This window comes from Scyliorhinus torazame, chromosome 7, assembly GCF_047496885.1.
Source record: "Scyliorhinus torazame isolate Kashiwa2021f chromosome 7, sScyTor2.1, whole genome shotgun sequence".
NCBI lineage: Eukaryota > Metazoa > Chordata > Chondrichthyes > Carcharhiniformes > Scyliorhinidae > Scyliorhinus > Scyliorhinus torazame.
In genome coordinates this window covers 125,686,151-125,702,171 of record NC_092713.1, presented here as the reverse complement: position 1 = coordinate 125,702,171, position 16,021 = coordinate 125,686,151, and the positions used below count along the sequence as shown (strand labels likewise).

The 16,021-nt window shown below is 48.7% G+C and overlaps 1 long non-coding RNA gene across 2 annotated transcripts in view; it reads left to right on the top strand.

The window, feature by feature from the left end:
* Positions 1-536: 536 nt before the first annotated feature.
* Positions 537-16,021, top strand: part of LOC140426548 (uncharacterized) — a 28,354-nt gene continuing 12,869 nt past the window's right edge. Inside the window, exon 1 of one of the 2 annotated variants that reach the window (XR_011948227.1) lies at positions 537-924. This is a non-coding gene — a long non-coding RNA (uncharacterized lncRNA). The remainder of the gene's footprint in view (positions 925-16,021) is intronic. The other variant, XR_011948226.1, reaches the window with a different exon arrangement.

Below are 16,021 nucleotides of genomic sequence, written 5' to 3'. Positions count from 1 at the left end.
GCCTCTCTGTCGCAATGTGAGGGCCAGCTAGCAGTGTAATTCTGGTCTGCCAGAATCATTGATCACATAAAATGATAGCTATTATTGTAGTACAATAAGCTAACTAGCGGCAGTTTGGGGCCACCATATTGTGTGTAAATGCTTGGAAAAGCCATCCCTTACCACCTACACAGCTAAACCTGTGAAGTCACCTGGTGAAAATCCAATTTCTTCAAGCTTACAAGCAGTTTGCATGATCAGATTGAAGTTCCTATCAAATCTAAACAAATTGTCTTGGGCCTGCAAGTTTTCAGATAATGGTTAGCATGAGGGCTGCATTGATACCTTTATTGACTTTAAACTTCAATTTGTACTGTAACCCACCCTATGGAAAGGCCTTGCGTCTCCAACGTCAATCCATTTAGGGTGCATTTATATAGGAAGTTGAAGTTCAGATCCAATCACGTTGCCTGGCTCATACCGTGAAAAAGAGCTGGACTTCCAGCTGCTCACAGTTTGCGCGGAGCTGTGAGTGTTCACCCACAGGAAAGATGCAGTTTTTAAAAAAAAATTGGATGGTCACATTTAAATTAGGATTAGTTGAGCTAAACATTTAGCCTGAGGTTGACTAAGTACTGAAAATGGAGATGTGCCATTCCAGCAATTTGGGAGGCATTACTTCAATTCTAAAAGCAGACGCCAGTTCCCAAGTTATAGACAGCTCTCTTCCCCCGAATCCTTTCCCGGGTGAAGATTAAACTGCCGATTTTCAGTTTGCATTCGCGGTAGCAATCCGGAAAGCTGTGCTACTGATCAACCATCCGGAAGGCAACAAAACATGTCCAGCCCCCAGTACGAGCAGGAAGCACTGCTGCTGACACCAGACTGGTTTCCCCAACAAACGCCATATCCTATGGTTAATTAAAATGCTCCTCTTTCATCCAGGTACACTTGGGGAACTTTAAACGCATTATGTTGCAATTTATCTTTATGATAATCTGGTGCTCGATGTGAAATGTCGACTTTAAAAAAAATTACAATCGTCAATATTTGCAATTTTTAGACTCCTCCCGGGTGCAGTCCAACCCATTCTTTCCAATGTTGTTGCATCGAAACACTTTTAAGTGGTCGAATGTTACATATAATATTTGGAAAAATGTGTTCCAAACCCTTTGCATGTCCCCGGCTCTTGGCTGCAAGGTCAGTCCGGATTTCAGCGGCAGGGGGAGCGGCGGGGAGGCGCTGGGCAGCCCGGGGAAAGGGCAGCAGGCTTCGGCAGCAAGTGCAGAGCCTGCGCCCCGGGAAGCCACCAAGTTGACAGCCCTTGAACAGGAGATCGCCGCCTCTCATCGCCAGGCCTGCAAGGTGAGTGAGGAAGCCCACACCACACTTGTTCCCAGCAACAAAAGGTGTGCCCGGCCGAATTTTTGTTCCCCGCCCCCTCATTCAGAGTGGTGTGCAGTGCCGCTCACTAAATTAACACTTTTCATAGATCAATATTGCCATTTCCTGTGGACTGAAATATTGCAGGCGTGGTTGTAAACACAGGACAGGTAAAACCTGCCTTTAAAAATACTTAGGCTACATTACACCATTCGTTGATGCATTACTTGGCATTTTTAATTTTATTATTTAGCTGTCAAATTAAATAGGAGGCTACAGCGTTCTCTGTTAATTATGTGGGAATGATACTAATCTTAAGGTGAGGCACGGTTAAATGCCAATATCCAAAAATTACTCTCACTTATGCACCACTCTACCATCAGCTTTGGGTAAGCAGCTCTCAGTATCCCCACTGATATGAATTGAATTGTGTAGCCAGTTGCTGTATTTGTGCCGTAATCTCGCCACAATCATCTTATCATTTTTACCAAAATCCCCTTTAAATGTTGTGATCGTTATTCGTTACTTATAATCAACCTCTCTGGCACTGAAAAATAACTAATAGAAGTGATGAATCACATCCCTTCAGATTTTAATTTCCATTAGAGGTTTTGAAAATGTAAAAAATGAATATACAATATCGTTTATTTCTACTTTGTCTCTCTTAATCCAATCATTTCCTTTCTGTAACTGAAATGGATATTGAAATCACTTCAAACTTCCAATGGGCAAAAAAGTATTTTCAGCTTAAGGGTGCAGGCTCAAGGCTAACTAATCACAGACACCAAGTGATAGTCACAGAATCATAAAGGTTTACTGCATGGAAACAGGCCCAACTTGTCCAACCCACACAGATTTTACACTAAGCTAGTCCCAATTGACCCATATCCCTCTGTACCCATATAACTGTCTAACTACTTATTAAAATATAAAATTGTACCCGCCGCTGCAACTGCCTATGGCAACTCATTCCAGACACTCACCACCTGTGTGAAAAAATTGCCCCTCTGGACCCTTTTGTATCTCCCCCCGCTCACCTTAAACCTACACCCTCTAGTTTTAGACTTCCCTACCTTTGGGGAAAGGTGTTGACTATCTACCTTATTTTAGGCCCTAGTTATTTTATAGACTTCTAAAAGATCACCCCTTAGCCTCCTACGCTCTGGGGAAATAAGTCCTAGTCGATCCAACCTCTCCTTATAACTCAAATCATCAAGTCCCGGTAGCATCCCAGTAAATCTTTTCTGCGCTCTTTCTACTTTAATAATAATCTTTCTATAATAGGGTGACCAGAACTGTACACTGTATTCCAAGTGTGGCCTTCCTAATATCTGGTACAACTTCAACAAGGCATCCCAATTCTTGTATTCCATGTTCTGACCAATGAAACGAAGCATGCGAATGCCTTCTTCACCACCCTGTCCACCTGTGACTCCACTTTCATGGAGCTATGAACCTGTACTCCTAGATCTCTTTGTTCTATAACTCTCCCCATACCATTAACTGAGTAGGTCCCGCCCCGATTTGATCTACTAAACTGCATCACCTCACATTTCTCTAAATTAAACTCCATCTGCCATTCCTTGGCCCACTGGCCCAATTGATCAAGATCCCATTGCAATCCTAGATAACCTTCTTCACTGTCCACAATGCCATCAATCTTGGTGTCATCTGCAAACTTACCAACCATACTGTTAAGTAATGGGTTAAGAGACATTGCAATTAGTTGTCTCATTTATGTTAAGTATCCATTAATTGACACTGATATGTAAAGGGACTTCAGGTGGCCTCTGTCAGGTGGTGTGTTGTTAAAGAGTTTTGTGTAGAGACTGTGGAAGTGAAATAAATGGTGTTTGGTGAAAAGGAACAAGAACTTTAGACTCTTCATTTCACAGCAACTAAAACGTCGAACAATGGTAGCAGAGGATGGTTGCTGTGCAAATGTGAAGGTTTGAAAGATACAACTTTTCCTGATCAAACCAAGGAGTGAGTGAGAAAAGAAAAAAAACAGCAATATGTGGCTGAACCGAGGATAAAGATGGCTGGATATGACTATCCTCCCTTATTTTCTGAAAGGGAATTGTACGACCAATGGAGAAGTGCAGTAGTTATGTGGACTAAAGTAACTGCTTTGGGAAAGAGAAAACAAGGTATGGCATTGGCTCTTTCTCTACCATATGGCAGTAAAATCCGAAACAAAGTGCTTTATGAGCTGGAATTGGAAGAGTTAGACTCAGAAGGAGGTCTGGAGACTTTATTACATTATATGGATAAGATTTATAAGAAAGATGACTTGTTAAGTGCGTATGAAGCATGGTCCGATTTGGATAAGTTCCGGAAAATGGAGGATATCTCCATGGAAGACTATATAATGGAATTTGGCAGTATAAAAGGCTGCAGAAACACAATCTGGAATTGCCACAGTCTGTGTTGGCCTTTAAATTACTTGACTGTGCTAGAGTGAGCAACATGGATAGGCTCCTGGTTTTGACAGGAGTTCAGTTTACTGATAAGGATACGTTATTCAAACAGATGACTAAAGCTTTACAAAAGTTTCTGGGAAAACATTCGATTCCGATGGCTCTGATGACCCAAATGGCCTGCAATAAGGCAGAATATGGAAGATACACTACTAACAGGGTGGCAAAATCGTATGGCTGTGAACAGGGCTCAAGACTATAGAAGGAGACTGAGACAAGGAAATTATGAAGACAGAAACCCAGTTAGAACCTACAATAGGAAGATGAACCCCAGAAATGCACGGGGCATGATAAATCAATGTTTTCGATGTGACTCTAAATACCATTATGCTTTCAACTGTCCAACTCGTTATGATAGAGTGTTTGAAGCGACACATGACATGGAAGAGTCAGAAGAGGAAGAAGATAGTGACCAGAAAGAAGGCACTGTCCTATTGACAAGCAGTTTTACGCCGGTAATGAGGGTGTTGGTTGTAGAATCCTTCAACTGTGCTGTATTGGACAGTGGCTGCACATCTGTGTGTGGAATTGACTGGTTAAAATGTTACCTGGACTCTTTGAATGCTGAAAATCGTAACAAGGTTAAGGAATTTGAAAGTTCCACAAGTTTCAGGTTTGGTGATGATAATACTCTGAAGTCGCTGAAAAGAGTGGTGATCCCTTGCAATATTGCCGGAGTGAATCATTTCATTAGCACGGATGTTGTATCAAGTGAGATACCTTTGCTTCTGAGCAGACCGTCGATGAAAAAAGCACACATGAAACTGGATATGGAACAGGATAAGGCAACAGTTTTTGGAACGACGGTGGACTTACAATTTACACAGTCGGGACACTATTGTATCCCATTACTGACAAATCATTTTTCAAGTAGAATGGTTAAGGAAGTGTTAATGGCAGTTGAAAATGGGACTTTAGCTGATAAAAAGCTTGTGGTGTTAAAACCGCATAGGCAATTTGCACATCCGTCTCCTCGGAGGCTGAAAAATTTATTAAAGGATGCAGGGGTAAGGTATGACGACAATACTAAACTGATAGAACAGGTTAGTGACCGCTGTGAAGTTTGTAGGAAGTACAGAAGGACACCAGCACGACCGATAGTAACCCTACCTTTGACCAGGGATTTTAATGACATTGTGGCCATGGACCTTAAGATCTGGGATAAAGAGAATAATATATTTATTTTGCATTTTGTAGATTTAGCAACCAGATTTAGTCAATCAACGATTGTACGAAGTAAAGAAAAGAGAGTAATTCTGGATCAAATCGTGGAAAAATGGATAGGGACAAGAATGGGTCCACCGGCAAAATTCCTTACGGACAATGGGGGAGAATTTGCTAATGATGAGTTTAGGGATCTGTGTGAAAACATGAATATCAGAGTTATGAATACGGCTGCAGAAAGCCCATTTAGTAATGGTGTCTGTGAAAGAAATCATGCTGTCATCGATGACATGCTTTGGAAAATTTTGGCAGATCGACCGAATTGCAGGCTAAATTCAGCTTTAGCATGGGCAGTACATGTAAAGAATTCATTGGAGATGGTTGGGGGCTATAGTCCTTATCAATTAGTGTTTGGTAGAAATCCTAAAATTCCGTCCATTTTGGATGACCAGCCTCCAGCTTGGGAGGGGACTACAATTAGCTCTGGTTTTGCTGAACATTTAAATGCATTACATAGCAGTAGAAAAGCTTTTTTGGAAGCAGAAGTCTCTGAAAGAATTCGCAGAGCTTTAAGACATAACGTACAGCCATCAGATGCCGTTTTTCAACAAGGAGGCATGGTATACTATAAGAGAGACAATTCTAATGAATGGAAAGGACCAGGGAAGATCATAGGCATAGATGGCAAAACAATTATTTTGCAACATGGTAATCAAACTGTTAGGGTCCATTCATCAAGGATAATGGGTACATTAGACAGAGCAGATAGACATGACGAGGAACCAGAGTCATCTGGTACGCATGTGTTACAGAACTATGAGGACCAATTAACTGATATAGACAGGGTTTCTGTGGAGGAACACAACACTTCTGGTGAATTAAAACAGGCCATTTTTCCGAAAGGGCAACTGCCAAAAGTTGGTACAAAAGTGGCATACTTGCCTGAAGGGTCTAGTCAATGGAAGGATGCAACTGTTATTAGTAGAGTACGAAGTCTTGCAACACCAGGTTAAAGTCCAACAGGTTTGTTTCGATGTCACTAGCTTTCGGAGCGCTGCTCCTTCCTCAGGTGAATGAAGAGGTATGTTCCAGAAACACACATAGACAAATTCAAAGATGCCAAACAATGCTTGGAATGCGACCATTAGCAGGTGATTAAATCTTTACAGATCCAGAGATGGGGTAACCCCAGGTTAAAGAGGTGTGAATTGCATCAAGCCAGGACAGTTGGTAGGATTTTGCAGGCCAGATGGTGGGGGATGAATGTAATGTGACATGAATCCCAGGTCCCGGTTGAGGCCGCACTCGTGTGCGGAACTTGGCTATAAGTTTCTGCTCGGCGATTCTGCGTTGTCGCGGGTCCTGAAGGCCGCCTTGGAGAGCGCTTACCCGGAGATCAGAGGCTGAATGCCCTTGACTGCTGAAGTGTTCGCCGACTGGAAGGAAACATTCCTGCCTGGTGATTGTTGCGTGATGTCCGTTCATTCGTTGTCACAGCGTCTGCATGGTCTCGCCAATGTACCACGCTTCGGGACATCCTTTCCTGCAGCGTATGAGGTAGACAACGTTGGCCGAGTCGCACGAGTACGTACCACGTACCTGGTGGTGGTGTTCTTGCGTGTAATAGTGGTATCCATGTCAATGATCTGGCACGTCTTGCAGAGATTGCCATGGCAGGGTTGTGTGGTGTCGTGGTCACTGTTCTGAAGACTGGGTAGTTTGCTGCAAACAACGGTTCGTTTGAGGTTGCACGGTTGTTTGAAGGCAAGTAGTGGGGGTGTGGGGATGACCTTGGCAAGATGTTCATCGTCATCAGTGACGTGTTGAAGGCTGTGAAGAAGATGACGTAGTTTCTCCGCTCCGGGGAAGTACTGGACGACGAAGGGTATTCGGTCTGTTGTGTCCCATGTTTGTCTTCTGAGGAGGTCAGTGCGGTTTTTCGCTGTGGCGCGTTGGAACTGTCGATCGATGAGTCGAGTGCCATATCCCGTTCGTACGAGGGCATCTTTCAACGTCTGTAGATGTCTGTTACGCTCCTCCTCGTCTGAGCAGATCCTGTGTATACGGAGCGCTTGTCCATAGGGGATGGCTTCTTTAATGTGTTTAGGGTGGAAGCTGGAGAAGTGGAGCATCATGAGGTTATCCGTGGGTTTGCGGTAAAGCGAAGTGCTGAGGTGACCATCCTTGATGGAGACGAGTGTGTCCAAGAATGCAACTGATTTTGGAGAGTAGTCCATGGTGAGTCTGATGGTTGGATGGAACTTATTAATGTCATCGTGTAGTCGTTTCAGTGATTCTTCGCCGTGGGTCCAAAGGAAAAAAATGTCATCGATGTATCTGGTGTATAACGTCGGTTGAAGGTCCTGTGCGGTGAGTAAGTCCTGTTCAAACTTGTGCATGAAGATGTTGGCGTATTGGGGTGCGAATTTGGTCCCCATGGCTGTTCCGTGCGTCTGTACGAAGAACTTGTAGTCGAAGGTGAAGACGTTGTGACCCAGAATGAAGCGGATGAGTTGCAGAATTGCGTCTGGAGATTGGCAGTTGTCGGTGTTGAGTACTGAGGCTGTTGCCGCAATGCCGTCGTCATGGGGGATGCTGGTGTAGAGTGCCGAGACGTCCATTGTGACTAGGAATGTTCCTGGTTCAACTGGTCCATGGGTGCTGAGTTTCTGTAGGAAGTCCGTCGTGTCGCGACAGAAGCTGGGCGTACCTTGTACGATGGGTTTGAAGATGCCCTCGATGTAGCCAGAGAGGTTCTCACACAAGGTCCCATTGCCTGAAACGATAGGGCGGGAAGTAGTAGAGCAGGGAAGGCCACTGGAAAGTATAAACATTGGTTGAATGTACAGCATTCAGGGGAGGAGTCAAGACAATGGATAGGGAAAACAAAGTTCAAAAATGGAGGGCATAGAAACGCAGTGCCAGTTCAGATAGTACATCGGATAGTGAACAAGTCCACAGGAAAAGGTCGAGAACTATTGAAAGGACATCCCACAGCAGAAGGGAAAGATCAAGCAGTAGCAGTACAGAACGAGATACCAGGCGGGAGAGGGGACGTAGTTTATCAAGATCTCGGAACGTGAGTAAGACTATGAATACTAATAGGAGTAGAAGCCCACCTGCACGTGAGATTTTGGTGGCTTCAAATAAATTAGATGAAAAAGTTATTAAAGAAGCTAAACAGCAAGAATTGCATAGTTGGAGTGAATTTGGGGTATACTCGAAAGTACCGGATAGGGGACAAAGAGCTCTATCCCACAGATGGATTTGCACGGAAAAGGTTCTTCCGCATGGAACTTATGAAGGCAAAGGCCAGGCTTTTGGCAAGGGGATTTGAAGAAAACTTGGAAGATCAGGATTTAAGGGTAGATTCACCTACAGCAGGAAAGGTTATTTTAAAGATCTTCTTGGCTCTATTAGCCACAAAGGCATGGGAATGCAAATCTATAGATACAAAAGCTGCCTTTTTGCAGGGGCATCAGCTCCAGAGAGACATTTTTCTCCGTCCTCCTAAAGAAGCAGCTAACAGATGTAACATGTTGAACAAATGTGTATCTGGATTAAATGATGCATCTAGAGGCTGGTATTTTTCGGTAAGGTCAGTTTTGTTAAAGTTAGGCTGTTGCCAGTTGAAAGCAGATCCTGCAATGTTTTACTGGCACTATAAAGGAAATCTTTCTGGCATTTTTATGATGCATGTCGATGATTTTTTGTGGGGTGGGACTCGTGATTTTGAAGCTATTGTAATCTCTGGTTTGAGGAAAGAATTCAGGGTTGGAAGTCAGGCTTCCGGTGCATTTAAATATATTGGACTGGACATTGGACAGACTAGGTTAGCAGCAACTTTACGTCAGCAATCTTATTTGGAAAGCATCAGCCCAATAGCAATTAGTCGTGGCCGAGTTTCACAAAAAGACGCGATGGTTTCAAAGATAGAAAAAGAGCAACTTCAAAGTTTAATTGGGTTATGTAGAACTGGTTAGGTAGACAGACGAGACCGGACGTGAGTTTTGATGTCTGAGAGTTGAGTACAAAAATGAATGATCCCAAAGTGGAAGACATAATAAGAGCAAATAAAGCATTAGCCAAACTAAAAATGCAGGAGTGTGTTTTGAAGTTCCCGGTTTTAGGTGACCTTAGGCACTTGAAACTCATAGTTTATAGTGATGCGTCCTACGCAATTTTATGTGATGGGGTTTCAAGCGCAGGAGGTTTTATAATTTTCCTTTTGGGAACAATGGTAAATATTGCCCACTTGTGTGGGAAACAAAAAAAATAAGGAGAGTGGTAAGAAGCACTTTGGCTGCTGAGACGCTAAGCCTTGTACAGGCGGTGGATATGGCTTTTTACACAAGTATGATATTTTTTTTAATATAAAATGTTTTTGTTCTCCATTTTCACATTTTCCTTAAATTTACACCCCACCCACAAACAGTAAACTATAACAAATACAAAATCAATCCCCTTAACAATACCAACGATCCCATCCTCCCACCACCCCAAACAACGGCCCACCTGTCAATATATGCATCCAATAAAACAAACCCTCCCACGGTGGCAACAAAAAACAAAGGAGAAAAAGAAGTCCGGGACCGCCCATGGTCACCATTGACCTATAGAGTCCACTCCCCCCCCCCCCCCCCCCTACACTCAACACCATCCAACCTCTGAAAGAGTACCATACATGACACCCAAGAGTTGTACACCCCCCTCCCCCCCCCCCCAAGTCTCCAACTCCTCCCATCCACTGCCTCTTGTAAAACTCCTCCCCCCAACCTCTGTTCCTTCCCCCCCCAACTTTCGACCCGGCTACACCACTCGGACCCTGTTCTGCCAGGCTCCGATGGCCGCAGCCCCTCCCCCCACCTCACTCCCGTTCACTGGCCGGCTTAAACCGGCCAGCGTGGAGGCCCCCGCCCGGGTCCCTTTTCCCCCTTGCCCGGCCCTAGGAAAGCCCAGAAATCCCCTTTTAGCACACAAACCCTGCATATCCACCTACACCCTAAAGAGCCCTCATTTCGAGTGAAAGTCCCATCACTTCCCTTGTCCAAATATATACAACATTGGCTCCTTTAGCCCATACACCCGCACGCAGTGAAGCAAAAAAAAAAGAAAATACAGTCATGAGGTCACATCGGCACATGGCCATTTCTCAATTCTGCCACAGTCCTTCTGCCTTCGCAAACTCCTCCGCTGCTTCCGCCGTTCCAAAATAAAAGTCCCTGAGCTTGTAAGTCACCCTCAGCTTCGCTGGATATACAATGCCGCACTGCACCTTGCTAATGTACAGTGCCCTCTTCACCCGGTTGAAGGCAGCCCGCCTCCTCGCCAGCTCCACCGTAAAGTCCTGGTATACACGTATACCAGCTCCAGCCCACTGCACCACCCGCTTCTGCTTGGCCCAGCTCAGGACCTACTCCTTCACACTATACCTACGGAAGCACAGAGTCACTACCTTTGGCGGCTCACTCGCCATTGGTACAGGCCTCCACAATCGATGAGCCCGATCCAGTTCATATCGGGAGGGATCCTCCCTCTCCCCCAATAGTTTCGCCAGCATCGCGGCAAAATACTCAATCGGCCTCGGTCCTTCAACTCCTTCGGGCAGCCCCACAATCCTCAAATTCTGTCGCCTGGATCTGTTTTCCAGGTCTTCCATTTTTCCTCGTAGATCCTTGTTAATGTCCATCACCTTCCGCATCGCCTTCCCCATCAAGGCAAGTTGATCATCGTGGTGCAATAATGTCTCCTCCACTTCCTTCAGTGCCTCCCCTTGCTCTCGCATCTTCACCACTGCGCTCGCCACCGCCGTCATCACCGGGGAAATCGCCTCCTCCACTGGCGCACTCAAAACCTCTCTCATCTCCTTCCTCATTGTCTCCATGTATCTTGTAAACTGCCTTTCGAATTCCGCAGCCATCACCGTAGTTATTTCTTAAGCCATAAGCAATGCGGCCTCCACTGGTGCTCCAGCCTCCATTTTCCTTGGTGAACCCATGGTGACCTTTCCACTCCCCGACGGACCTTCAGCTGTTTTCTTTACGGATGATTTTTTGCTTACCCTCGACATTTTTCTTCACTGTTTCTTCCTGCTTTTGCTGCCTCCGTGGACCCTGGGACCGGGCTTAAAGCCCCGAAAATGCCGTTCCCGAACGGGAGCCCTCCATTGTGCGTCCGCCTCCCGCCCTTCGTCACCGGAAGTCCACATTAGTATGATGTTGACAGAAATTTTGGGATTAGGGGATTTGGGTAATGTACCTATTGACTGTCACATTGACAATAAATCCCTGTGGGAATATGTACACTCTACAAAAAGTGTCAATGAAAAGAGGTTACGGATAGACATCGCAAGTTTGAAGCAGATGTTGGGCAGAGGGGAAATAACAAAAATTAAATTGGTCGACAGGAGCTATCAACTGTCAGACTGTTTTACGAAAAGAGGGGCGAGTTCACAGAAACTTTTGGATATTGTTAATGAAGGGCGCTTGTTTCTGTGACTTTTTTTTTCTTTCTCGTCCAAACAAAAAAAAAAAAGAGGGGGACACATGTGTGTGTTTTGAGTTTCGTGAAATTTTGTTTTCACCTAATTTTTTCTTCTCCAAGGAAGGGGAGAGTGTTAAGTAATGGGTTGAAGAGACATTGCAATTCGTTGTCTCATTTATGTTAAGTATCCATTAATTGACACTGATATGTAAAGGGGCTTCAGGTGGCCTCTGTCAGGTGGTGTGTTGTTAAGAGTTTTGTGTAGAGGCTGTGGAAGTGAAATAAATAGTGTTTGGTGAAAAGGAACAAGAACTTTAGACTCTTCATTTCACAGCAACTAAAACGTCTAACAATGCCTCCTAAATTCTCATCCAAATCATTAACATAAATAACAAACAACAGTGGGCCCAGCAGCCACTGGTTACAGGCCTCTGGTTTGAAAAACAACACTCTGCAACCACTTCTGTTATCAAGCCAATTTTGTATCCAAATGGCTACCTCACCGTGGATCCTGTGAGATTTAACCTTATGCAACAACCTACCATGTGGAACCTTTTATAGACCTTGCTAAAGTCTATGTAGGTCCCATGGACTGCACTGCCCTCCTCTACCTTCTTGGTTACCCCTTCAAAAACTTAAATTTTTGAGACACGATTTTCCACTCAAAGCTATGCTGACTGTTCCTAATCAGTCCTTGCCTCTCTAAATGCCTGTAGATCCTGGGTGCGATTCTCCGATGCTGCGCTGGTTGGGAGAATTGCCTGGCGCGCCATTTTTCCACGCGACGCTGGTCCGACGCCCTCCCGCGATTCACCCAAGCGGCAAGATCGGCCCCGTCAAGTTCTGCGCAGCACAGGCCGGAGAATCGCCTGAGACACCCAAACTGGCGATTCTCCGCTACCCCCGCTATTCTCCGGCCCGGATGGGCCAAAGTCCCGACGGTGTGACCCCAGTTCACGCTGTCGCCGTTCACACCTGGACTGGCTGACGCTGAGCAGTGAGGAGGTGAGTGGACTGTTCCGGAGCTCCTGCAGACTGGGTCGGCTTCCCCGAGAACGCTGCGGCCAACGGGGGAATGGGAGTGGGGGTTGAGGGAGGGAGTGGAGGTGGGAGGGGGGGGGTGAGGGAGTGGAGGTGGGAGGGGGGGTGAGGGAGGGAGAGTGTGGAGGTGGGAGGGGGGGTGAGGGAGGGAGTGGAGGGTGTCGTCCATCCACTGATGCCACATGTCAGCCGCCCTGATATGGCAGGACGGTGATGAGGACACGGCCGCAGGTTGTCGTGTGGCTGATGCGCACCGACGACTGGCACACTGGTTAGGAGGACGGTGTGAACTAACCATTGGTGTTAGGCTAGCTGCGTATCTGCAGCGCGACCAGGCCACCGGGGCACACAGGTATCCCATGCAACCCGGCTGGCGAGGTGTGGAAGATCTTCCGTGTAACATGTTGTTTCTCTGCGCCCCACCACCCTCCTGCAGGTCACCATGTATGCCAACCAGACAGCGATGTTCACTGCCGTGGTTGGAGCCGCAGCTCTGCAGGTGGCCATCCGGCAGCGTAGACTCAGACGGCCCACAGTGGCTGCAGATGCAGCGGTTGCTGCTGCAGCAGAGGGGATGGCCACGGAGTGGCCCGGAATGTCCAGGGGATGCTGAGGGTTACATTGACCCCCTCCCCCCGCACCTCCCCCCCCGACGGCGAAGAATGCACAGGAGGCGGGCACTGATATCAAAGTGCTTGGGGGGGGGGGGGGGGGGAGGAGGAAGAGCCACTGATGGTGGTGCCAGGGCGCCACAGGCGTCCAGCAAGGCCTAGGGTGTACCGTGACAGAATGTCGTTCGAGGCCCTACCAGACATCATATGCAGGAGGAGACTACGGTTCAGCAGGGAGACAGTCGCACATATATGCCACCTCGTGGCGCACCTCGCACCACTTGGAATGGGTGGAGGACGCGCTATACCAGTCTCCGTCAAGGCGACAGTGGCCCTAAGCTTTTACGCTACCGGGTCCTTCCAGGCGCCGAGCGGGGACCTATCCGGGATCTCACAGGCATCGGTCCACAGGTGCATCAGGGACGTGACCGACGCCTTGTACGCCATCGCGGACAGGTACATTAAATTCCCAGAGGACCGAGCACAGCAGGAAGCACGGGCACGTGGATTCGCCAAGGTGGCCGGGATACCGATGGTCCAGGGTGTCATCGATGGTGTGCACGTCCCCATGCGCCCACCTGCAGACAATAGGGAAGTGTTCATGAACAGGAAGGGCGCATACTCCATGAACATTCAGGTGGTATGCGACCCCCACATGAAGATCATGCATGTGTGTGCAAAGTAGCCCGGGAGTGTGCCTGACCCCTACATTCTGGCACAGTCGTTCATCCCCGCAATGTTCAACGGATCTCCCCCCCCCCCCCGGGCTGAGGGGCTGGTTGCTGGGCGACAGGGGCTATCCGTTGAGGTCATGGCTGATGATGCCAATACGGACGCCTCAGACCAACCCAGAGAGCCTATACAAAGAGGCCCATGCAGCAACCAGGGGTGTGGTGGAGCGGTGCTTCGGCCTGCTGAAGATGCGATTCAGATGCCTGGACCGCTCCAGAGGGGCCCTGCAGTACCGGCCCGACAGGGTCGGTCGCATAGTCGTGGTCTGCTGTGCGCTGCACAACATTGCCATGCAGAGGGGAGATGCACTGGTGGAGGAGTCGGAGGGAGGACCCGACGGCACCAGAGCTAACGCAAACAAAGAAGAGGAGGAGGAGGATGGCGTGCATCAGGGTGGGGGGAGGGCCGCAGGACACAGACACTGCTCGGGTGCTGGTTACGTCCAGGAGGCTACACGACGGCACCGTCGAGAACAGCGGGCACGTGACGTGTTGGTGGCCGCACGGTTCACGCACCATGGGGGAGGGATTCGCTGAACACTGCCACTTGCACCGCCAGTCCTGCACACGGGCACCACTGCCCCCCCTGCACCCCGTACACGGCATCAATTCCACATCATCTTACCACTGTGGCACTACGGGATTGCACAACATTGATGATTGTGTAAGCGGTTGTGATCAGTGCCATGTTGAATGATGACAGCCCGCTCTGCGATGAGCTGCGAGCTGAGATTCGTCAGCCAAGGTCTGACTCATGGCAATAGCTGAACCATGCACTCCAGTGGTCACAGCCTTCGTAACGGGCATTTCATCACGTGCCCGTGTGGGGTAGCTGGCGTCGGAGTGCCGAGGACTATGGTGTCCGATTTTGGAAGGCAGGGGGGAAAGGGACAGCACATCCGGCATCGACGTTGAACCGCTCAGGAACCACAGCGCCACTCGGTCACCTAACCACAGCGCCACTCGGTCACCCTCACGAGCCCCCTGGCACCGGATATAGCACAGAGTCTTACACGTTTAAGTGCAACAGTGAGTTTATTTGTGACATTCACATACAGATGTCCTACCCCTTAAAACTAAACCGTGCCCTGCACCCGTGCCAACTTATTATGTGCCTAACTTCTTTGCATTACGGGCCCTACCATTACGTCTAGGTGTCTCCCCAGATGGTACAGCAGGAGTGGAGGTGGACTGCTGAGAATCACGCCCTGCAACATGGCTCCCCGTCGGCACGTTTTTCCTGTGGCGGCCCGGCTTTGATGGGCCAGGCTGCTCGGCGGGCGTGCTGGATGGCGTGGTGCCACCCTGTCCTGCCCGCTGCCCATCAGGTGCGCCAGGGACGGAAAGGGGGAGGCCAAGTGATCCGGGACGTCCCTTGCTGGACGTACCGGGACGGGCCCCAGAACCTCCTCCTCCCTCGGGGAGCCGGTGGCCCCCGGGCCTTACTGTGGGACGGAGGTGCGATTGGAGACATGCCCCGTCGCACCACCAACACCTGGCGCTGCCAGTCCTGGAGGCCTGCAGCGGTATCGACCACGGTCCGAATGCTCGCAGAGACGGAGCCCAGGGAGTGCGACATTCTTGCCAGGGACTGTGCTATCTCGACCTGTGAGTGCGCCAAGCCATCCATCACGTGCGCCAGGCGGTCTATGCTCTCCGCGACTGACTGCTGGAACTGTGCCATCGCTTGCTGGGACCGGGCCATGGCATGGTGAGACTCAGCCAGGGCCCGGAGAGCGGCGGCAATGTCGTGTTGGCTCTGGCGCATGGCTACCTGTGAGCGGGCAGCCCTCTCCTGGGCCATGGATGACGTGTGCATGTGAAGCCCAACGCCTTGCAGAACCTGACCAATGGCCGAAACCGTTTCACCCATTGCCTCCACCGAGGACGCCACCCGTGCGGTGTCAGCCTGGGTGGCTGCGATGAGCGGCACCACTCTCTGCTCCTGAACGCGGATGGACTCCTCCAACTGCGTGTGCAGGTCCTGGAAGAGGGCCCTCATCCCGTTATTCAGTCCCTCGGTGTCCACATGCATCGGTTGTCCGGTTGGGTCAAGTACATCCAGGAACCCGGGAACCGTCTGGGCGGCAGCTGTTTGCTGGGCCTGGGCTGCCCTCTGACCATCCAACCCCTCGGCTGCTCCAAACTC